Below are 25,407 nucleotides of genomic sequence, written 5' to 3' on the forward strand. Positions count from 1 at the left end.
GAGTTTTTTTTTATTCTACGGCTGTATACGTAAGGTAGTTGGTTAGGCTGGAGTTCCGAACTCCCCCCGGGGTCCGGATGCTGCCTTTTTTTTTTTTTTTTCCGGGTCCCACACGTTATGAAGGGACTCTTCTTGGCTCCTCAGGTTTGCAAGCACAGGCGCCGTGGCAATGTTTCTATTCGGAAAACACTAAAACGCCCGTGGGCTGTGCCCTGCGGTAGGCTCTGGGGTCGCAAAAACGCCAACCCTCCGCCCCAGTTACCCTGACAGCCCCCACCCTCTTTGGTTCCGCAGCCTGTTGAATCGGAGCCACTCAGCCCTTCATGCTGCACTCTGCCCAACATTGCGCTGGTGTCCAGGCACCAAGGATCAGTGGTCTTAGCCTGAGATTCCACCCCCAGCCTTATCACAACCAGGAGTCAGCTTCACTGGTCTTCTCCCACCCTCACGTTTCTCCGCAGGGAAACCCATGCTTTTTGTACGCTTTTAATAAGTCAGCGAAGGGAGAGGGTATGCGCGTGCGCTCCCAAGCGTGTATTCCGCCAGCCAACGTACAAACCCGGTCCCTACATTTTAGGACCCGAGCCGCGGCGGCTGGAGCAACGCAAAGTAAAGCCTCTTCCATCCAGCCACCTGCGCGCTTACCGTACGCACGCATGCCCTCATTTTCGAGTCTCATTTCCCCCACTACGACCACGCGCGCGGTCACGTGGGCCATCTCCTACGGCGGGGGCGGGGAGGGGTGTCGCGTGAAGCCGCGCGAGACCCGGGGCCGCTGGGTGAGCGCGCGAGCCGCTGCCAGGCCCCCAGCTAGGAGCCTGCAACTCCCCCCGCCCCCCTCGCCCGTTCCCCCTCCCCCCACTCTCCTTCCCGGCCCCTCCCCCGCCGAGCAGCGGGCAGTGCCGCGGCGGCACCTGGGTAAGGGATGCACCTCCATAGCCCTTTTGGGTTTCTCCGTTCCGGTTGCAGACTCCGGGCGTGAGCCGCTCCGCGGAGGCTTGCAAGCTTCCAGCACCCGTCGCGAGACCGATGCAAGTAGCTCCGGGAAGAGGGGTGGGTTTTTTGTTTTTGTTTATTGGTTTTGTTTTTGTTTTTTGCTTTTTCTTTAGTTTTGGACGTGCATAAAAGGGAGGAGGAAAATGGCAACCAGAAGCGCCCTCCGAGGCCAGGATGCTCAGGATCTGCCCTCTCTACCCCCCCATCCCCGGGTGGCAGGGGGTGGTGCCCTTGGGGGCCGCAGTGTTGAGTGCATTCTGCCCGGGATGGTGCGGCCCCCACAGTGGGATGGGGGCCTGAAGACGGCCACCTTAAAGGGACAGCTACCTCTCACTAGAATCTGGAGCTTCTCCGTCTGTCTCAGGTGGGGGAGCCCCCAGGATTCTGCTTGGGCTCCCCTTACCTAGGGAAAGGGGGGACACAGGTTGAATCTGAGGATCCAGGTGTAGGGGACCTGCTGAAACAGGTTGCTTGCTTCTGGGATGCACTGCAAATCCTCCCCCTGCAAAGACACCGCCCCCCCCATCCAACCTGCCTGTGGTCCCTTCTCATTATGCAGAATCAAAGGGTGATGCTTCTTCCATCATTTAGCCCCGCCCCCTGCCCGGTTTGGGCTTGAACAATTCCCGAGGCACGAAGTTCTTCCCCATGACTCATTTCATTAGTTTATTGTCATCACCTTACACCAAGTTTAGTCTATGCAGTCAAGGACCTTTATCCTCCACCTGCCATTACTTTGCCACCATTTATTTACAGGTGTCATCATCATTTACCCAGTTCCATACAGTTTGACCACCCTCCCCAAATACTCCATACAGATTAGGCCAGTAGCTCTTCTGAGGCCTCTCAAGTCCCTTCATTTCCTTCCACGGGAATTTCTCAAGTGTCAAAAGTACAATTCAGAATATTGGATCTGGAAGGGAGCTTCCAGATAAACCAGGCCATCTCCCTCAATTGAGGAAACCGAGGCCCAGAGACTTTAATTAAGCATTTTACCCAAGGCTACACAACAGTGTACTGCCATCTCCCGACTTTTAGGGTCATTTTTCTTTTCTCTACATCATAACTTTCACATGGTAGGTACTTAAATTGTAAAAGAAATGAATTTTAATTACAGACTGTCATAGTGAATCAAGCAGTGCTAGTGTATGCCAATGCGTACCTTGAGTGAGTGTTTTAAGATAAAACCAAATATTTGGACATGATCAAAGACTACCTGTGTTGTGATTTGAGGAGCAAAAATGTGTCAGCCCCTCCCAGGGCTTGTTAATTGCCCTGAAATTCTTATTGTGAAGGCCTTGGTAGACCCTTTTGTGATCTGACACTGTCAGCCAACTAAAAATTAGCTCAATAAACATCTTTATAAGGATTGTTGTATACATTATATTAGGTACTAGACTTAATCCATCCTAATTTGCTCCTAGTCTGTTGATGGAATGAGGGGAAAAAAAGCCAAATTTGTAACCATGCCTATCTAAATCAGAGTAAAAAGGTTCTTCTGGAAGTTCTGATAGCATCCTCTAGGAATTTTCAAGTGCTTGGACTTTGTGATGCATTTTTTGGATGCAAGGAGATTTTTTTTTTTAATAGATGAGGAAACAAGTTAGGTGAAGGCAAATGATCTTTCCAGAATTATGGTTAATGAATAGTAAAGTCTTGACTTGAATTTTTATCTTCGAAATTTCAAACCCAGGGCTGATTTCCATTTTATGATGCTGCCTCTCAGCATTAAGTGTGGCTTGGTGGGTCTCTGTTCCTCCATCGTGATCCTCCATTTCCTGTCTCCATGTATTTGCATTGGTCATTCCCCACACTTAGAATCTATTCTCTTCTCACCTCCACTTCAAAGAATTTCCTCACTTCTTGAGCAGAACCAAGAAAACAATTTATACCACAACATTAATGTAAAAACAAACAGTTCTGAAAGGTTAAGCAACTTTGATAAATGCAATGGCCAACCACAATTCCAAAGGACTGCCTACCTCCAAGTGGAGAGATGATGGACAAAGATCCTTATATAATGAGTCATCTCACTTACAAGTCTTTTAAGACCATACCCAGACAGGCCCCATCCTACTTTTTGAGGTTTCCTTCTCACTGCTCTTCATCCGTAGCTTGTCAAAGTGGACTAAATATTCCCTAGACGTTTCTGTCTTGGGATTTTTATTTACAGTCACCTAGAAAACTCTCCCTCATTCCCCAGTCTTTGGATTCCTATTCTTTCAAGACTGGCTTAAGTGGCTTATCTTTGAAGTCCTAATCAGTGAATATTTGTTAAATGAATGAATGAATGAATGAGGATTAGGAACCTTGGGGAGGTGAGGGGAGAGATGATTCTAGGCATCAAAAGGGCAAGTGATTAGAGCCTGAGTGCTTAGAGAAGAGGGATGGCTGGGTATCACTTTGCCTACCTCATAGTTTGGTTTGGAGCAGGCCCAGTTTGAATGTGCATTATTAATGGGGAGGGCGGTTGTTGTCTCCTCCCTTCCCCTTTGGGATCGGGAAGGAAGGCTGAGGGAAGAGGCCTGTGACTGGGTTATTGGCGCCTGTGGTTCCAGGACTTTCTGTTGCCCTTGAAAAGTGGAGTGGCACTCTCCCTATCCCAGCCCCAGAGTTGGGGGATGCTAAAGGAGCCAGGCTGTCTAGATGGGAGGAGGGGCCTAAGTGTCTGGGCCATTAAAAAAAAAAAGTCCTGGTCAGAGCTGTGCTGGGAAGTGTTACATAATACTTTTCCTGCTGTTAAACTGAATTGATTTAATGTGACCTGGAGGTGTCACACTTGGTAATGAAAAATTCATCCATTTTATAAAATGGATTAGGTTCAGAAAAGAGGGGCTTTATGTTGCTTCCAAGTGAATTCTGTGAAGACAATATTACTTCTAATTAAAAAAAAAGAAAGAAGGAAAAATCTACAGTAGAAAACATTGCAATCCTTCTTGCTTGCTAAGTTACTGAAAGTAAGGAGGGAAAAGAAGGTAGAAATATTGATTAAATTATTTTCTAACTTTGTGTTAATTCTAAGTTATATGAACATCTTATCTTTTAGTTCCTATTGTACTATGGTCATTCTATGAATTCTCTGCAGTTGATTTGCTTTCTGTAATAAGTTGATTTATGATGTTATACATAATATAAATAATAGTTATCATTAATATATAATGATATTATACGAAGAAACTCAGAGTACTTCAAGTACAGTGTCTTTTTAGCCCCTAAGGAATAATGACTTCCTGGTGTATTATATAGTTGGATTGAGGAAGAAGACTGAGTTCATATCAGATCTTTTTCAACTCTGACATTGTGCTGTGGGTGTGGCTTTTACATTGCTGTTTTCTTAAATCCCTCTTTTTTTAGATGTCCATGATCTTATTTTCTGTTCATGAGTAATAAAAGAGAAGTACCCTAGCTTAATAGAAGATCCTATCCTAGAGTTAAGATTCAATGCGTGCTTCTGACGTATATTGTGTGATTATGAACAAGTTGTTATATTTTGCAGATGAGTTGCTGATCTGCATCTGTGAAGGGGTATTCTACACCTGGAGGAAAGTCTTTAGATTGATGAAATCACAGGTTCTTCACTTCCCCTTCCCCCCCCCAAAATCATAGTCATATCTTTCAATTACCTAAACAAGTATATATATAATATATATGTATGTGTGTGTGTGTGTGTGTGTGTATTATATATCCTTATTTTTTCCTACTGAAGGTTGCTGGTGTTTTTTAGTCAGTCAATTAACTAGCATTTATTAAGTGCCTACTATGTGCCACGCACAGTTCTAAGTGCTGATGACATGAAGAAAATCAAAAGAAAGTCCATACTCTTAAAGAGCTTACAGTCTAATGGGTGAGACAACAGGTAAACAACTATGTACAAACAAGTTCTGCACATTACTTTGGCTGTAAATCAAGAGAGGCAAGGCAGTGGCATTGAGGGGACTCAGAAAGGCTTCCTTCAGAAGATAGAACTTTAGTTGAGACCTGAAGGAAGTCAGAGAAACCAGGAGGTGCAGATGAAGGGGGAAAGAGTGCTAGATCCATTTATATTTTTGTTCTAGTGGTGGTGGTGGTGTTAAGTCATGTTCAACTCTTTGTGACACTGTTTTGGGGTTCCCTTGGCAAAGATGCTGGAATGGTTTGCCATTTCCTTCTTCAATTCGTTTTACAGATGAGGAACTGAGGCAAACAAGGTTAAATGACTTGCCCAGGGTCATACAGCTAGTAAGTGTCTGAGATGGGATTTAAACTCAGGAAGATGAGTCTTTCTGATTTCAGGCCTGGTGCTCTATCCACTTCACCACTGGTGTTAGCAAATTTTTTTTTTTTTTTTGGCCATAATTCTGGGGCTTCACCAGTATCCTAGGAGCTGTGGGATAGGTGCAGAGAACTTAACATCAACATTTGGGAGTTGCAAAGTTATAATTTTTCTGCCCCTTTAAGGATATCTGGAGCATTTCTTTCTCTCATCTCTCCTGCCTTGCATCAGTATTCTAAATATTTTTGATATTAAAGGGAATTCCTACACTTGGCTTAGATGAATACTTTGAACATTGGTTTCAGTCTTTGGATTTTTGCCCCTGGGTCATGTATTATAGACGTAAATATAGGGAGTTAGAAGTTAATGCTTTTAGGGAGCAGCTTGGTGGTGCAGTGGGTAGAGCACTGGCCCTGGATTCAGGAGGACCTGAGTTCAAATCCAGCCTCAGATACGTAACATTTACTAGCTGTGTGACCCTGGGCAAGTCACTTAACCCCATTGCCTAGCCAAAAATAAAGATCCCTAGAAGTTAATGCTTTTCACCAATATTTTCTTGGAAAAGATTTCTCAAAATGGTAATTTTTTTTGTTTGCAAGTAACTGATCTTGGGGTTTTAGACTCTGAATTAGTTATGCTGTTGATTTTTGAATATTTATCTTTATTATGTTTTGCATTCCTCTGATATAAAGAGAATTTACTAAACTCAGAATATTAGAGTTAGAAATGCTAACCTAAGTACTTCTGGCTTCTTGACTGTTCCAGAATAAACTGATTTCATAGTGCCTCATATATCATACACACACACATCTAATATTTTCACATACATATTTCTATGAGTACCTCAAATCAATGTATATGTATATGAAAACCCTTTGAAAAGTATTATTATTTTGTCGGGCATTTTAAATTTGTTGACCTTTCATTTGTATATATTTATAGGCCCAGAAAATGTGTATTAGCCCCTCAATAACATATTCATGTGGCCATAAGGAACCTAAGGGAGAATTTAGTTCATCAAACATTTATTAAACACCTACTGCATACAAAGCACTGTACTATGAGTAGGAGACAAAAAAGACCAAAATGGAAAATGATTCCTTTCTTCATGGAATTTGCTGGGAGTGAATACAAAATATAGCCGTGACTCATATCCTGAAGCTCTGTGCTCCCGTAGACTGCAGTAGACCACAATCAGTCTTGAGATTTCTCACTAATAACTTAATGGCTTATGTTCCTCCTCAGGGTTTTCCCTGGAGACATCAGAATTTTGCTCTTGTCTAAATGGGTCTTCAAGTTCCATTCAAGCACTCAGGTGCTTATCTATTGGACAGATTTCTTTTAACTTGACAGAAACCATCTGATACATTAATTTTGTTGTGCAATAGACTGCCCAATCCTTCATTTCTTGAGGATTGTTCAGTCTAAGGAGGTCAATAACAGAAAGAAAGAACCTGATTATAACAAATTATTCATTGAGAGATGAATAAATGAATGAAGTACCTATTATAGACATTGTACCCTGTAGGTCTTGGTGGAGATGATGTAGTAAAGATTCACAGAAGAGAACTTAGGTTGTGCTATCATAGATGTTTTTGTCCATCTTATACAAAAGAAAAAAGAAAGAAAACTAGCCATAGAAATTCAATAAATACAAAATTATTATCACATTTCACATGCTTTAATACTTTGATGGATCACACTGATGGAGGTACTTCTTCAGTAGTTACTCCCATCATACATTTCTTCATTTCAGTTTGGTTAATCCACTATTTTCTTTCTTAAAAAAAAATTTGGGGGGTGGGGGAGGTGAGGGTTACCTTTTCAATTCTGACCTGTCTCCTGTCACCCTGCACTAGAGAAGGCCACAGTACTATGCATACTTCTATTTATCAGTTCTTTCTCTGGAAGTAGATAGCATCTTCCTTCAGAAGTCCATTGTAGTTGATTTGAGTATTTATAATATTCAGAATAACTTAATTCACAGTTATTCTTCGAACAATATTACTGTTACTGTATACAATGTTCTCTTGGTTCTGTTCATGTCACTCTTAATCATTTCATGCAAGTCTTTCCATGTTTTTCTGAAAATCAACCTGCTTAGTATTTCTTACAGCACAGTAGTATTCCATCAGAGTTATATACCACAGCTTGTTTAGTAATTCCCCAATTGATGGACATTCCCTCCATTTCCGGTTCTTTACTACTACAAAGAGAGCTGCTATAAATATTTTATGAATATCTTTTCCTTTTTCCCTGATCACCTTGGAAAACAGACCAAATAGTGGTATTGTGTATTTAAAAGGATTTACACAGTTTTTAATTCTTTGGGCATAGTTCCAGGTCACTCTCCAAAATGGTTGGATCAGTTCACAATTGTACTAATCTGTATAAATGTCCCAATTTTTCCACATCCCTTCCAACATTTGTCAGTTTCCCCTTCTATCATTTTAGCCAATCTGATAACTGTGATATGATATCTCAAGGTTGTTTTAATTTGCATTTCTCTCATCAATAATGATTTAGAGCATTTTTATATGACTATATATAGCTTTGATATATTCATCAAAAAACTACCTGTTCATATCCTTTGACCACTTATCAATTGTGGAATGACTCATTCTTACAAATTTGATAAAGTTCTCTGTATATTTGAGATATAAGTCCTATGTCTGAGAACCATCTATAAAAATTTCCTCCCAATTTTCTGCTTTCCTTCTAATCTTGGCTGCATTGGTTTTATTTGTACAAAGCTTTTTAATTTAATATAATCAAAATTATCCACTTTATATCTCAGTGCTCTCTCTTGTGTATTCATAAGTTCTCTTATCCGTAAGTCTGATAGGTAATATGTTCTATGTTCTTCTAATTTACTTATGATATCTTCCTTTATATCTAAATCATGTATTGGGGCAGCTAGGTGGCACAGTGGATAGAGCACCAGCCCTGGATTCAGGAGGACCTGAGTTCAAATCTGGCCTCAGACACATAACACTTACTAGCTGGGTGACTCTGGGCAAGTCACTTAACCCGGCTAGATCGGGGGAAAAAAAGAAAATAAATCTTGTGTCCATTTTGACCTTATCTTGGTAAAATCCACAATTTTCTTTAGCACTTGTATTCCACATTGACATGTAACATCACTGGAAGACTTGCTATTAAATAGTTAGTTAACCTCGAGTGCCCTAAGTTGATCTCCAAACTTTTTTGATAGTGCTCTCCTATCAGCAAAATATTTTCAAGCTGGTATTCCTAATGTGTGTATACTTATTTGTAAATTACAGTTATACTACCATTTAATATTTATGCACATTATAAGGTGGTTTGTTTATTTTTTTTTGGAGGCAGTTGGGATCAAGTGACTTGCCCAGTGTCACACATCTAGTAATTATCTGAGGCCAGATTTGAGCTCAGATCTCCTCATGAATACAGGACTGGTGCTCTATCCACTGCAGAACTACATTATAAAATTTTAAAAAGGATGAGTTAAATATAAAATAATTCTTGATCCTAGAATCAATAGGGAGCCACTGGAATTTATCGAGTAGGAGAATGACAAGGTTATATCTATACTTGAGGAATATCACTTGGCAGCTTTGACTGGATGGATAGACCTGAGGCAGGGAGACCCCTGAGGAGGGGCTGTCTCAGTAATTCAGGGGAGAGGTGGTGAGGGCCTCACCTGAAGTGATGGCTGTGTGAGTAGAGAGAAGCGGCCACATATTCAAGAGATGGGAAGATTTGGCAACTGACTGGTTATGTGGGGTGAGAGAGTGTGATGCGTTGAAGATGACACTGTGAGGTTGTGAACCCAGATTTACTGGTGCTGCTCTTGATAGTAACAGAGAAAGTTAGAAGATAGATGGGCTTGGGGAAGAGAGATAACATAAGGAGATCTGCGATGGTCCACGTGTACTTATTCTATGAAACTCACTCGGCACCACCCAAGGTGAAAAGTCGGGGAGACTCTTAGTCACTGGTCACTCTCTCAGAGACCAGAATCCACGCTACAATTGTTGTTCAGTCATTTTCAGTTGTGTCTGAATCTTTGTGACCCCATTTGGGCTTTTCTAGGCGGAAATACTGGAGAGGTTTGCCATTTCCTTCTCTAGCTCCTTTTACAAATGAGGAAACTGAGGCATACAGGGTTAACTGACTTGCCCAGGGTAACACAGCTAGTGAATGTGTGAGGCTGGATTTGAACTCAAGTCTTTTGACTCCAGGCCCAGCACTCTATCCATTGTGCCACATACCTGTCTCAATAATTATGTAGTCCTCTGTTATTCCAAAGTGTTCTCACATGCATAATTGATCCTCATAGCAACTGTGTGAGACAAATAATGTTTCTCTATCCACTGCACCATTTAGCTGCCTTAGTATCCACCTTGGAAGGTCCTTAAACCAATGAAATGGGTCCAGACCAAACACACACATACACACACACACTCACAAGTACTTTTAAATTTCTCTCTCTACTATTACAGTTTTGGCCCCATGTTTGTAATCATCATAAAATGATACACTTTTGATTATTCAGTAAATCTTCTTTTTCTTAAACTTGACAGCTCATTTCCAATTTCCACTAGTTATTGTCAAAAGTATCTTATGAGACGTATATATATATATATATTATATATATATATATATTATATATATATGCACATAGATACATTTTTATATACACACTCACATACAGATACACAGAAGACCTGTCACACTGTTTCTTTTGCAAGAAAAAAATAAAAAATACTGATGAGAGAAATAACATTGAAAAATGGAACAAACTATAGCTATTCCTTTTTTTTTCTTTTTCTTTTTTGGTGAGGCAGTTGGAGTTAAGTGACTTGCCCAGGGTCATACAGCTGGTAAGTGTTATGTGTCTGAGGCCAGATTTGAACTCAGGTTCTCCTGATTCCAAGGCCAGATCTCTATCCACTGCACCACCTAGCTAACCCCAGCTATATCTGTTCTTAAAAGCAACGCATTGGAACCGTGCTGCCTCTTGCTTATCCTTTGCAAACCTGTTTGGAAGCATATAATTTCAGTTTTTAATCATAAATTTATGTTTATTTTATAACCTTTAGTATTTTATTCCTTTAGCTGTGTTGTATTTTCTTTGCATTTAAAAAGTTCAATCCAGGTATCTGTTGGAAGTTCTAATGTAAAGTAGAAAAAAAAAGTTATCTAGAATTGAATTTTAGTAGTGATTTCCCCTCCTCTTTATATTTTCCAGAAGCTACTACTTAATATGATAATTAAGTAAATAATCACAGGTACAGGGAAGAAGTAAGATGATTGATAAATAAGTTTAACCCAAAAAGAAAACCAGACTTGCTATACTTTTTCAGGTCACTGTTCCTCAATTCCATTGGATTCATCAGGTATGAAATTAATTGTGGGAACTATAAAAATGTTTATTTGGTTTTTTTATTGGCAAAAATACATTAACTTTTAAAAAAAAAGTTTTATTGTTAACTTTGCCTTTTCCATTGTTGTCATTATGTTTCCTTATTAGGAATCTCTAGGATCTATGTAGTTCATCATAATTCAAGTGCTTTTTAGTGTTATTGCTTATCTTTATTATAGTCGTATATAATGTGCTCCTTTCTCTGCTTTCATTACCCTTTATCAGTTCATAGATGTCTCCCTTTGTTGCTAAATTCCTCACATTTGTTATTCTTTATAACATAATAATATTCCTTTACATTGAATCAGCATCCTAACATGTTAGAATTGGAAGAGGTCCCATTGGCCATCTGGTCCAACCCATCTCAGAAAAGAAATCCCCACTGTTACATACTTGATAAATTATCAGGCTCCGCTTTGAAGACCTCCAAGAAAGGGAAACTCCTTACCAGCAGAGGCCACCCATTCTACTTTAGGATAGTTCTGATTGGTAGGAAGTTTTTCCTGACATCGTACTCCACCAGTGGAAGTTATGCCCTCTGGGACCAAAGAGAACTAGTCTGATCCCTTTTCCCCATTCTTTTAATTGAAGATAGCTATCATGTCCTTGAGTCTTCTCCAGACTAAACAATCTTGGTTCCTTCAGTTTATCAAAAGAGCTCGGGCCTTTCACTCTCCTGGTTGCCCTCTGGAAATTCTCCAACTTAGCAGTATTCTTCCTAAACTAGTTTCCAGAGCTGAATGCAGTATTCTAGATGCAGTCTGATTAAATCAGAGTACAAAGAAATTCTCTTTTCCTTATTCCTGGAAGGTATGCCTCACAAGATCTCAATAGATAATTTTTTTTTAATTTCCGTGTCATACTGCTGAACAATATTAAGTTTACAGCCAAGTAAAACCCCCATCCCTTTTAAAGACTAAACTGTTGTCTAACTATGCCTACCCTCATCTTGTACTAGTGAAATTGATTTTTTTTGTACCCAGGTATAGAATTTCACAGCTTTATTTATTGAATGTCATCCCAGATTCAGTCTAATAGTTGATCCTGTCAGGATCTCTTTAGATCCTTACTCAGTTATGCGGTTATGCTTGGTTTCAATCTCAGCTTTGTGTCCACTGCAAATTTGATGTGTGCCATTTAGGTTTTTATTCAAGTCGTTGAAAAAATATTAAAGAGTGCAAGACTGAGTGCAGACCCTTTGGGCAGTATAAAATTCTTTGCCAGACTGACAGGGAACCATTAATGATTGTTCAGTCATCAGATCAGTTCTAGATCATCTGATTGTATTATGATCTAGTCTACATATTTCCACAACAATAGTTTCGAATACTTAAACAATAAACATTTATTAAGCACCTAATAATGAGCTATGTGCTGGGAATACAAAAAGAGGCAAAAGACAGACCCTGCTGTCAAGGAGTTTACCATCTAGTGTGGGATTATCAAATGAATTCTCATGTAAAATTTGTTCATCTTTTTTTTTATCAATTTATTTATTGATTTTTTTCATTTTCAACATTCACTTCCACAAGATTTTGAGTTCCAAATTTTCTCCCCACCTCTGCCCTCCCCCACGACGGTGTGCATTCTGATTACCCCTTTTCCCAATCTGCTGTCCCTTTTATCACTCCCCCCTCCTCTTATTCCCTTCCCCTTCTATTTTCCTATACGGTAAGATAGATTTCTATACCCCATTGCCTGTGTATCTTATTTCCTAGATACATGTAAAACAACTTTTAACATTCATTTTTAAAACTTCAGGTTCCAGATTCTCTCCCTTCCTCTCTCCCCACCCACCCTCACTGAGAAGGCAATCAATTTGGTATAGGTTGTGCATGTGTAGTCATGCAAAACACTTCAATAATACTCATGTTGTGAAAGACTAACTATATTTCCCTCCATCCTATCCCGCCCCTCATTTTTTCTGTTTTCTCCTTTGACCCCATCCTTCCTCAAAAGTGTTTGCTTCTGATTACCCCCCTCCCCCAATCTGCCCTCTTCAATGTGAAATAATTTAACCCGTTCTACCTCTCCCTCTCTCCTTCTCCCAATACATTCCTCTCTTACCCCTCAATTTTATTTTTTAGATATCATCCCTTCATATTCAACTCACCCTGTGCCCTTTATCTATAGATTTCCTCCAACTACCCTAATAATGAGAAAGATCTCATGAGTTACAAATATCTTTCCATGTAGGAATGTAAACAGTTCTGCTTTAATAAGTCCCTTATGATTTCTCTTTCCTGTTCACCTTTTCATGCTTCTCAAAAATGCATTAAATTCCTCTACATCGTTGAATATCAATCCCCCCCCCCCCCATTGATTAAACTCATTTTTGCTGGGTAGGTGATTCTTGGTTTTAATTCTAGCTCCTTTGACCTCTGGAATATCATATTCCAAACCCTCTGATTGCTTAACATAGAAGCTGCTAAATCTTTGTTATCCTGATTGTGTTTCCACAATACTTGAATTGTTTCCTTCTGACTGCTTGTAATATTTTTGCCTTGAATTGGGAACTCTAGAATTTGGCTATAATAATCCTGGCAGTTTTCATTTTGGGATCTCTTTCAGGAGGTGATTCTTTCAATTTCTATTTTACCCTCTGGTTCTAGAACGTCAGGGCAGTTTTCCTTGATAATTTCTTGAAAGATGATGTCTAGGCTTTTTTTTTTTTGATCGTGACTTTTAGGTAGTCCAATAATTTTAAAATTCTCTCTCTTGGATCTGTTTTGTAGATCAGTTGTTTTTCCAATGAGATATTCCACATTGTCCAAAATTTTTTCATTCTTCTGGTTTTGTTTTATCGTTTCTTGATTTCTCATGGCATTTGGTCCATTCTAATTTTTAAGGAATTATTTTCTTCAGTAAGCTTTTGGACCTCCTTTTCCATTTGGCCACTTCTGCTTTTTAAGGCATTCTTCTCCTCGCTGGCTTTTTGGACCTCTTTTGCTATTTGGCCTAGTCTATTTTTTAAGTTGTTATTTTCTTCAGTATATTTTTTGGGTCTCCTTTAGCAAGCTGTTGACTCATTTTTCATGATTTTCTGGCGTCACTCTCATTTCTCTTCTCAGTTTTTCCTCTGCTTCACTTACTTGATTTTCAGAATCCTTTTTGAGCTCTTCCATGGCCTGAGACCAATTCATATTTTCTTGGAGGCTTTGGATGTAGGAGCTTTGACTTTGTTGTCTTCTTCTGATTATATGTTTTGATCTTCCTTGTCACCAAATTAAGATTCTAGTCTGAGGTTTTTTCCACTGTTTGCTTATTTTACTAGCCAATTACTTGAGTTATAAGCACTCTGTTAAGGTAGGACTCTGCTTCCAGTGTGGAGAATACACTGTCCCAAGCTTTGGGGGTTTTGTGCAGCTGTTTTCAGAGATATTTCTAGGGACCTGTAAGTTTTCAGTTCTTCCAAGGTGCTATGATCTGGTGTTTACTCCTCTCCCGGCCTTGCTGTGGTCAGTGAGTGACCACAAGCACTCTTTTTTGCCCTGGAATTGTGAGGAGGGTTCCCTTTCCACTGCTGCCACGACCTCTGCTCTGTCAGTGTTCCTTCTTGCCCCAGGACCTGACCACCCAAGACTGCGACCCAGATCCAAGTATGGGCAAAACAACAGAATCCTGCCTCAGTGCCAGCAAAGAGATTTCTGTAATCACCTCCTGATCAGTTGTTCAATCCCCTTACTGTCTGTAGGCTGAGAGCTCTGGAAGCAGCCACTGCCATCGCAGCCACTGCTGCCCCAGGGCTGTGCTGGGGCCAGGGTAGACTGCTGTCCTTTCTCACCCAGGTCTGACAGACCTTTCCCACTCACCTTTTAAGTTATCTTTGTGCTTTGTAGGTTGAGAAGTCTGGAAACTGCCACAGCTTCCAGTGATTCAGTTCCCTGAGGCCTGTTCTGGGTTTCCTGGGGCCTAGGCTGTGCAGGTGTGACCTATAGCTAGACTGTGCTCCTCTCCAGTGCAACAGACCTTTCCCATCAACCATCCAGGTTGTCTTGGGCTCTCTTTTGGGTTCTGCTGCTCTAGAATTTGTTTAGTGTCATTTTTTACAGCTATTTGGAGGGGTTTGGGGGAGAGCTTAAGTGAGTCCCTGCTTTTACTCTGCCGTCTTGGCTCCACCTGTTAATCTGTTTTGCAATTGATGAGGATGTATTTTGTTTCTGGGTTTTTTTTTTTGTTGTGGTTGTTTTTTTTTTTTGCTATCACAAAGAGTGCTTCTCTGAATAATTTGTTGATTCTTCTCTGTGTCATTGACCTCTTTGCCCAATAGTGAGATCGTTTGGTCTAAAGATAAGAAAAATCTGGTGACTTTTCCTCACATAATACCAAATTGATTATCAGAATACTTGGACCAATTCCCAGTCAAGTATATATACAATTTCCAACAATGTATGTCTTGTGTGTCTACCTCTGAAACTCATTCTATTGTCTTCTATGTATTTTTAAAATAATTATTGTGATGATATTTTCCTTTCTTTTTCGGATGCAATTATCATTACCTTACCACTCCTTCCATAACTCTTCCCCCTTCCAAAAATAAAAAAATCTTCCATCGTAACAAACAAGCATAGTCAACTAAAATAAAGTCTACACATTGTCCATAGCTAAAAACTAGTGTCTCATTTTGCATTAGCTTGTTTCCTCTCTACCAAGTGGTGGGAAATATAAATCATTCCCAGTCTTCTGAAGTCATGATTGGTCACTTCATTGATCATTGTTCTTAAGCCTTTTACCTTTTTCCTTTTACATACAGATTATCCTAGTTCTGCTCGTTTCATTGCATGGATTTATACAAGTCCTCTTAATTTTCTTAGAATCTTTCTTTTTTGTTATTTCTTACGTACCACTAATTTTCCATTACATTCACATACTATAATTTGGTTAGCTGTTCCCCAAGTGATGGGTACCCTCTTTATTTCCAGTTCTTTGCTGTCATAAGAAAAAAGTGCTGCTGTAGATATTTTTGTTCATATAAGTCCTTTCTTTCTTTGATCTTTTTGGTGGTGTAGGCCTGGTAGTGGTATCACTTAGTCAAATGATGTGAGCTAAATTTTTTAAAAATTTATCTTTATTCTGAATTTAACAAGCATTGGAAAAAATGGGTATTTCCATTTGTATAGTAGAACAGAAAAAGAGGATTATAATGAAATTGCAGTTTCCTATTATGTATATTTTTCTTTAAGTATATATACTAAATTCAAACTGCAGCTTTTAAAATTTTTCTGCTTGTCTATTGTTGTTTTTCTATTTTTCAAGATGCCTCAATGATCCCTTTTTCTTCCTTCTTTCCTTTCTTTCTCTTTCTTTCTTTCTTTCTCTCAGTTACCTTATCCTTATCCTTCTTATCCTTCCCTTTTCACCCCTTCACCATTGGAAAACAAAAAAGAAAAATAAAACTCTTGTAAAGTATGCATAATAAAACAAATCAAATTACCATATTGACTCTCTTCTTCTGCATCTTGAATCCATCAGCTTTCTGTCAAAAGGTAGATAATATAATCCACAGCAACTCTCTGGATCACTAATTGATCATTGCATTGATTTAGAGTTTTCAAGTCTTATAAATGATTTTCTTTATAATATTATTGTATAAATGTTCTCCTTGGTTCACTCTGCATCAGTTCATACAAGTCTTACCAGGTTTCTCTGAAACCATCCTTTTCATAATTGCTTATGGTACAATAGCATTCCATTAGATTAATATAATGTAAATTTGCTTAGCCATTCCCCAATTAATAGGTCCCCCCCTTAATTTCCATGGCTTTGTCGCTACAAAAAGAACTGCTTTGGCACTACAAAAAGAGCTTACTCTTTGGGATAATTGCCTAGTAGTGGTGTTTTTCTAGGTCTGAAGGCATTGAATAGTTTAGTGACTTTTTGGACATAGTTGCAGATTGCTTTCCAGAATGGTTGGAACAGTTCACCTCCACTAACAGCACATTGGTGTGTAACTGTTTTCCTGAACCCCCTCCAATATGTCATTTTCCTCTGTTCTCATTTTTTCCTGTCTGATGGGTGTGATGCAACCTCACAGTTGCTTTAATTCACATTTTTCTAATTATTAGTGATTTGGAGCATTTTTAATAATGTTGATAGGTTGTATTTCTTCTTCTTCTTCTTTTTTTGGTTGAGGCAATTGGAGTTAAGTGACTTGCCCAGAGTCACACAGCTAGTGAGTGTTATGTGTCTGAGGCTGGATTTGAACTCAGGTCCTCCTGACTCCAGGGCCAGTGTTCTGTCCACTATGCCACCTACCTGCCCTGATTGTATTTCTTTGGAAAACTGCTTATCCCTATTCTTTGACCATATTTCTATTGGAGAATAGCTTTTGTTCTTATAACTTTGAATCAGTTCCTTATATATCTTTAATGGGACCTTTTTCAGAGAAACTTGCTGCAAAGATTATTTTTTTCCTGGTTACGTGATTCCCTTCTAATTTTAACTGCATTGGTAGCTTTCTTGTTTCCCTCTCAGGGGCTGGAGTTTGTTTTGTTTTTAACTTTGGTTGCTGTTGAGTCATGTCCAACTCTTTGTAACCCCATTTGGGGTTTTCTTAGCAAAGATACTGGAGTGGTTTGCCATTTCCTTCTCTGTCTCATTTTACAGATGAGGAAACTGAGGCAAACAGGATTAAATGACTTGTGCAGGGTCACACAGCTAGTCTGAGGTCAGATTTGAACTCAGGTCTTCCTGACTCCAGTGCTTTAGCCACTGCACCACCATAACTACTTACTCATTTATCCTGCCCAACTTAAACCTTCCCTACCTTTTCCACGTATCCCCTATTTCATTAATGGTCTGTTTTTTTCTCTTTAGTTTTGCCTGATAGATTATTCTTGGTGATCCTTGTCTATTTTGCTTTTTGGCATGTCATATTCCAAGCCTTTGCCCCGTTCTAGCTAGTCTTTTTCATCAGGAAAGCTTGGAAGTCTTCTGTTCTACTAAAGGTACATTTTTTTCCTCCCATGAGATTATATTCACTTTGACAGGGTAACATTCTTGGGTGTAAGCCTATATTTTTTGCCTTTTGAAATACTACCTTCAGGATTTTCTCTTCTTTGTCGTAGTTTCACCGTAGATGTCTATGAGCCTGACTTTGGTTTCTTGGTATTTGAACATTTTCTTTCTAGCTGCCTGATATTTTTTCCTTTATACTCTTGAGTTTTGGCTGTGACATTCCTGGGTGTTTTCAGATTGGATTTTCTTTCAGGTTGTGATTGGTGGATTCATTCTATTTTCACTTAATCCTCTTTTTTCCCCCTAGATCTGGACAATTTTCTTTTATGAATTCTTGAAACATGGTATAATCTGACAATTCTTGTTTTGTTTTTGTTTTTGTTTTTTTGCTAGACAATGGGGTTAAGTGACTTGCCCAGGGTTACACTGCTAGTAAGTGTCAAGTGTCTGAGGCTGGATTTGAACTCAGGTCCTTCTGACTCCAAGGCTGGTGCTCTATCCACCGTGCCACCTCGCTGTCCCCAGTCCGATAATTCTTAATTATCTCTCCTTGATCTGTTTTCCAGGTCATTTTTTTTTTTTTTTTTGCTATTAGGTACCTGACATTTTCTCCTATTTTTAGTCTTTTGACTTTATTCTGATATTTGTTGTCTTATGAAGTTCTGATATTTTTAGTCTGTTTTTTAAGGAGTCCTTTAAGGAGGTCCAAACCAGGGTAAGGTTTTCTACCTTCTGTTGTATGCTGCTTATTCTCTGTAGTAGGCCAGACCTAGTTTAGGCTGGGCTGGTACATTAGGTTTGAGATTCAAATGAAATGAGATACTTGTGGTCTAACAGTTAATAGAAAAAGGTTTACTCAGCCATAGCAGGGGAAGGATGTTCAGAGGAGGTGGAGGACATTGAGGCCTGTGAACAGGTGTTCACTGAGTGTAGCTTTGCACTGCTGGTGTTGGTTATTCTGTGGTCTTCAGTTAAAAGCTCCAGGGAGCAGCTTCTCCTGCCTTGACTTTTAAAAAAAATTAAGTTTTTATATTGATATTTTCTGTTTTTGCATCATCAAAATTATCCCCAGTATCTTTCCCAACCCCTCAGAAAGTCATCCCCTATAACAAAAAGTATCTTTTTTTTTTGAAGAAAAGAAAAAGGAAAAAATTCAGCACAACTGCTGAATTTATTGAAAAAGCCTGAAAACAGGTACCCCTCTAGACTTCCTACCTCCATGAAGGGTGGGTTAGATGTGCCCTCTTATATCTCTTCATTTGAGTCTTGCTTGATTTTTATAATTTTGTAACGTTCCCTTTTGGTTTTTTTGTATGTGGTGGTTCTTTCCATTTACATTGTTGTCGTAACTATGTACATTGTTTTCTTGGCTCTGCTTACCTCACACTGCATTCGTTCATGTATGTCATTCTATGCTAATCTGTATGTATCACATCATTTCTTACAACCCATTAGATTACATGTTCCACAATTTGTTCAACCATTTCTCAATCTGTGGATGGCTTTGTTTCCAATTTTTTGCTATTACAAAAAAATACTACCATAAATATTTTCGTGTATATTGGAACTTTCTTCTTATCAGTTGTTTCCTTTTGGTATAAGCCCAGTAATGGAATCTGTGATTCAAAAGGTATAGATATTTTAGTCACTTTTCATAGCTTTACCAATAATGTGTCCCTATTAGTCTACATCCCCTCTAACATTGACCATTTTTTATCATCTTTGCCAATTTGCAGGGTATGAGGTTGAAACCTCAGTGTTTTGATTTGCATTTTTCTTAATATTAGTGATTTTGGAGCATTCTTTCATGTGGTTGTGAATCCTCACCCTTTTTATACTCAGGCACCAGCCACTTTCATCATTGGGTGGAACCTAAGTCCCCTTAGCCAATTAAATCTTGGAGATAGTTTGAATACTTTTTTTAGGAAAAAAACTAGCCCATCCTATATTGTGGTAGTTTTTTTTTTCTTGTCTGTATACTGGGGTTTTTCATTGGCTTCCCTCTTTCAGCTACTGCTAGCTTCTGGTCATCTTTTTGTGAAGTTCTGTATTGGATGGAAGCATTTAACCTTTTTTTATTATGCTTTTTTGGATTCTTTTTAGATTCTTCTAAAAAGAATTTATTTTCCTAAAAAGATTTTATCTTCTGGAGTATAGGAGAGCTCGGCTCTTCTACAGACTTTCACATAGTTATCTCATCCAGAAACATGACATGAAGTGTTTTGTAGTCTTTATGGGGTGGCATTGTGGGGCAAAAGCTAGGGGGTGTTGTGCTTAGGTGCTGGTGATGTGAATCAAGGCCAATGGAAGGAGAAAGGCTTCTGTGGGGTCTACATGGTCCTGTTCCTGGATAGAAGACAGTTCTTGATGGTCTCTTGAGAGGGTAGGGTGATGATAGGGAGGGAAATCCTAAAGAGGGCTCTTGTACCCCCTGGGTAATCTCTTCACCAGGCAGGTGATAGTGATGGGGCCTCCATTCAGCTTTTAAAAAATAATGTATTTTTATTTATATGGCTTGTTTTTATACTACCTAGATTTCACCCTGTGTCATTTTATTACCCCCCTTTCAGAGACCATCCTTTATAACAAAAAAATTTTGTTTTGTTTTTGTTTTGGGTGAGGCAGTTGGGGTTAAGTGACTTGCCCAGGGTCACACAGTTAGTAAGTGTCAAGTGTCTGAGGTCAGATTTGAACTCAGGTCCTCCTGACTCCAAGGCCAGAGCTCTATCCACTGTGCCACCTCGCTGCCCCTACAAAAAAAAATTTATTTTAAAAAAAGAGAAACATTTAGCAAGGTTTATCCTCATACTGAAAAAAAAAACCTGACATTATATGCAATATTTAACCTGCAGGACACCCCATCTCTGCGGAGGAGTGAAGGGAGGTATCGTCTCACTTCTCCTCCTTGGGTCCAAGCTGAGTCCTTTAACTTTAACAACACTGAGTTTTGATTGTTTTCTGGTGGTTGTTCTTTCCGTGTTCCTTGTTGTAGTCATTTTGTACATTGTTTTTCTGGCTCTGCTTATTTTACTTTTTATCAGCTTATGTAAGTTATTCCATGCTTCTCTGAGTCAATCCTATTCATCATTTCTTACAGCACAATATACACAGTTAACATTCACATTCCACAATTTGTTTAGCCATTCCCCAGTTGATGGGAATCCACTTTGTTTCCACTTCTTTGTTACCGTAAAAAGTCTAAATTGTGTTGTACATGAAGACATCCTTTTTTGTCAGTGACCTTGGTGTATATGCTTAGCAGTGGAGTCTCTGGGTCAAAGGGAATGGGCATTTTAGTCACTTTATTATTAGTGATGTTGTTGTTCAGTTGTTTTGCACTCTTTATGACCCCATTTGGAGTTTTCTTGGCAAATATACTGGAGTGATTTGCCATTTCCTTTTCCAACTCATTTTCCAGATGAGAAAACTGAGGCAAATAGGGTTAAGTGACTTGCACAGGGCCTTCCTGACTCTAGCCCTGGCACTCTACTGTACTACTTAGCTGCCACTTATTAATAGTTATTAATAATTTCAAATTGCTTTTCAGAATGTTTGTACCAATTCAGAACTCCACCAACAATGCTTGTTTTTCTACAGCTCCTCCAAACATTGACTTTTCTCATCTTTTGTCATCTTTCCTCGGTGTGAGGTAAAACCGATAGTTACTTGGATTTGTTTTTCTCTTATTATTGGTAATTTGGAACATTTTTCAGTCTGATTATTCATAGTTTGCAATTCTTTTGAGGGGAACCATTTGTTTATATCCTTTGACCATTTGTGTATTGAGGGGTGGCTTTTGGCCTTACATATTTCTACTAGTTGTCTGTATATCTTGGTTATCAAGCCCTTGTAAGAGATATTTAATACAAAGATTTTTTTCTCATTCAATTACTTCCTTTCTTATCCTAAATGGATTAATATTGTTTGTGCCAAAGGTTTTCAATTTAATCTAATCAGAATGATGTATTTATCTTTTATAATTTTCCTCTTTCTCTTATTAAGAATTCACCCTTGACCCATAGCTGTGAAAAGTATATGATTTAATTCTCTTCTAATTGTTCTGTGGTTATGACCTTTAACACTCACATTATCTATCCATTTTGAACTTATGTAAACTACTATATAAGGTGTTTTACAATTGCTGTTTTATTTCTTCCAGACTTCTCTCTGGTTTTCCTCAAAGCTATTAATATTTGGGAGTTCTTTGTTAAGTAATTTATATTTTTAGGTTTATTGGATACTGGGTTATTGAATTAAATTATTTATGACTGTCATACCAAATAGTTTTGATGATTGCTACTTTATGACATAGTTTGAGTATTGAAGTGGTATTCCTTTATTCCTACATTTTTTTCCATTATTTCCCTTCATATTCTAGATCAGGGCTTCTTAAACTTTTTTCACTTGCAACCCTTTCAATGCTTCTTAAACTGTGGGTTGCAATCCCACATGAGGTCATGACCACAGTTTAACACAGTTAACTGTTTTAGACAGTTTCCTCCAAATTTTATTTGGAGGATTTTTGGATATTTTGGAGAATTTTATTACATCTATTATTGTTAAGTATCCCTTTAGTATTTTGATTGGTATATCATTATATCTGTAGTAGTACTTGGGTACCAGCATCATTTTTATTATATTGATACATCCCAGCCATGAGCATTGAATATCCTTACAGCTATTTAAGTTGCTTTTTAATTTCTTTAACAAGAATTTTGTGCTTTGATAAACTGACTCTAAAATATTTTATGTATTTTGTAGTTCTTTTGAATGGAATTTCCCTTCCTGTTTGCCTCTTTGATTTTGTTACTAGTATATAGAAATGCTATTGATTTTCATGAGTTCCAGCAACTTTGCTAAAACTATTAATTGACTCAGTTCCTATGCTGATTTTTACAGGATTTTCTAAGTAAACAATTATATTAATAGTAAATAGAGAGGGGGCAGCTAGGTGGTGCAGTGGATAGAGCACTGGCCCTGAAATCAGAAGGACCTGAGTTCAAATCTGGTCTCAGACCAAACACTTGACACTAACTGTGTGACCCTGGGCAAGTCACTTAGCCCCAGTTGCCTTAAAGAAAGAAAGAAAATAGTAAACAGAGAGAGTTTTGTCTCCTCTTTGCTTATCTTAATATCTTTAGTTTTGGTCTTTTATCTTATTACTGTTGCTAGCATTACTATATATCAAGTAATAGCAGGAAAAGGGGCCATTATTGTTTTTCTCCTTTATTTTTTGGGAATGCTTCTAATGTATCCCCATTGCATATAATGCTTTCTTTTGGTTTTGGATACTTTTAAAAAAATCATAATTTTAAAAAAGCTTTCTCTATACCTACACTTTGTAAGTTTGTTTTTTTTTTGTTTTGTTTTTTGAGGGGGAGTTGTTTTTAACGTGAATGAGTGTTGTATTTTGTTAAGGCTTTTCCTAAATCTATTGAGATAACCATGTGATTTTGGAGATTATTTTTGACTAATCTACTTTGATGCAGCTCTATTTCCATAGACTCTCTTTTCTCCCAGTTCTCCCTACCCCTTCCTTCCTGTTTTACAACCTTTATATAGTTTTAAGTGTTTTACTTACTGATTTCTTTTTCTTTTATTTCATTATTTAATTTTTCCCCTTTTTTTTCTCCTCTCAATTACATGGTTATTTTCAAATCTCCCCTTCAACTTATTTTGTTTATTGGTTTTTCTTTTTCTGAACCTTTTTCTAAGAAAGATTTGTGTACCTTGTTCTTTTCATTAATTATTTTCTCTTTACATTTATTCTGAACCTTCATTCTTTGGTTTGTGGTCTATGTATTTATTTATTCCTTAATCTCCTTGTTTTCCTTGTGGAATTAAAGGTTTTGAAGTACCAAGTTTGAGCTTCCTCTTCTAACCAATTTCTGTTAATGTCTTTGTAGATAGTTTTTGCTCTTATCATCCCTTTTTATGTTGTGCATCACTCTTAGAAGTATCAACGTATGAGAGAAGTGATGAGGATAGAAGCATTGCCCCATAGTAGAAATTACCGTTTCTTAAATCTTGTAGTATCATTTTACCTCTTTCTCTTTCCATTATTGTCCTTCCCATTTGCCAAGTAGTCAGTGTCCTTCTACTCTTCTTGGTGCTGGTTGATTCCCTCTTTTCTGAGGAAGGATGTTGTCCATGGAGACACAATACTCTTTCAGATTAAACCCATTGAAGCAGCTAGGTGGCACAGTATAGATAGAGCTCCAGCCTTGGAGTCAGGAGGACCTGAGTTCAAATCCGGCTTCAGGCACGTAATACTTACTAGCTGTGTGACCCTGGGCAAGACACTTAATCCCATTGCCTAGCCAAAAAAAAAAAAAAAAATTAAACCCATTGTTGGTTTCCATCTGTCATTATAGTGCTCTTCAGTAGGCCTCCTTCCTCCATTGGATTGAGATAGCTGTCCTTTTCATTCCCCCATTAAAAGCTTTCCATTTTGATACTTCTCTTATTCTCCTTTATCCTTCTTGTTTAGACAGTACAAGAGTTAGAACTTCTTTTGTAGTCATAGACTTTATTAGTGTATGTCACATATTCTCCTCTATCCTCTATCTCTCCTCTCTTCATTTATGTGCCTTACCATTCTGGAATTTAGTCCCACAGAATATATATACATATTGATACAAGGGAAATTTTGTGGAGTTATTTAGGCTTTGGTGTTTCAGGCCTGCTTCTCTATCATTACTTCTATTTCCTTAAATTCTGCTTTTATCTTTACCCTCCTGCATACTTAAGAAAATTTCTTAAAAGTGTTGCTTTTTTTTTTTTAACCTGTAAATCACTCTTTTTCTTTCTGTACTTAGTCTTTCTTTGGTGTTATATTTATTTACCTTTTGTGTTTCTGTTATTTAGAATGTTTGAAAGTCAAATAAATGTTCATTTTTTTTTCATTGATGATTAGCCTCAGATTTGCATGGGATATGTTATTTTGAGTTGCATCTTGAGTTTTTTTACTTCTTGGAATATATTTTTGTAGTTTCCAATGAATGTAGAATGTGGAATAGTGTTGTATTATTTGAATTTCCTTCCCTTTACATTTGCAAGTCTTTTGCCTACCTGCTTGCAGAATATATTGTTTGTCATTGAAATTGTTAAGCTTAATCAGAGGGTTCTTTCTTAGAGTTTAAAATGTAAGATTTTTTCTGGAGGCGATCAATAGATTGTTTTGAAATGATCAGTGAATCATTTGATGCTTTGTTTTTTGCATTCAGAAGTTCTGGGTAGTTTTTTTGCACTCTTTTTTGCATTATGGTATTTTTTTTTCTATTTTGCAATGTTCTTTTAGGAGACCTATAATCCTTAGGTTGTTTCTATGCATTGTCTTTGTAAATCAATATCTTTTGCTCATATAGAGATCATATTTTGTTTTAGCATTATTGCTTTTTGCTTCTCTTCCTCATGATTGTCCTTTATCTCAGTACATTTGTATTCCATATCTATTGTTCTCTCTTTTACTTCTTGGGAGAGACTCAGTTTTTCTATTCTATTGATTATTCCTTCTGCGTAGGCCATAAATTCTGACATTTATTCCCTTCTAACTTATGTTATGGTTTCCATTCATCTTTTGAACCATTCTGGAACATCTTCTTGTGGTTCCACATTCCCTTGGGATTTCAAGGGGCTCACTTTCATCAGGCATTAATTCAGTTTCTTTTGTCTTATAATATTTCCTTGAGAAGTTTGTAATCTTTTTGAGGTTTTGCTATGAATGCTTCCTTCTAATTTTTGTATTGTCCTTGTTGATTTGTCTGCTTGTTTTCCTAATTTCTAATGGAATTTT

General features: G+C 38.1%; 1 protein-coding gene across 3 annotated transcripts in view; it reads left to right on the forward strand.

Moving 5' to 3' along the window:
• Positions 1 to 919: 919 nt before the first annotated feature.
• ZBTB25 (zinc finger and BTB domain containing 25) overlaps positions 920 to 25,407 on the forward strand; it is a 39,281-nt gene continuing 14,793 nt past the window's right edge. For 2 of the 3 annotated variants that reach the window (XM_027843772.1, XM_027843770.1), the window contains exon 1: positions 920 to 1,053. The gene's annotated coding sequence lies outside the window, so the exon portion shown is untranslated. Of the gene's footprint in view, positions 1,054 to 1,278; positions 1,361 to 25,407 lie in introns of those variants that run through there. The other variant, XM_027843771.1, reaches the window with a different exon arrangement.

Source organism: Vombatus ursinus, unplaced genomic scaffold (genome assembly GCF_900497805.2).
Source record: "Vombatus ursinus unplaced genomic scaffold, bare-nosed wombat genome assembly UNPS02014926.1, whole genome shotgun sequence".
NCBI lineage: Eukaryota > Metazoa > Chordata > Mammalia > Diprotodontia > Vombatidae > Vombatus > Vombatus ursinus.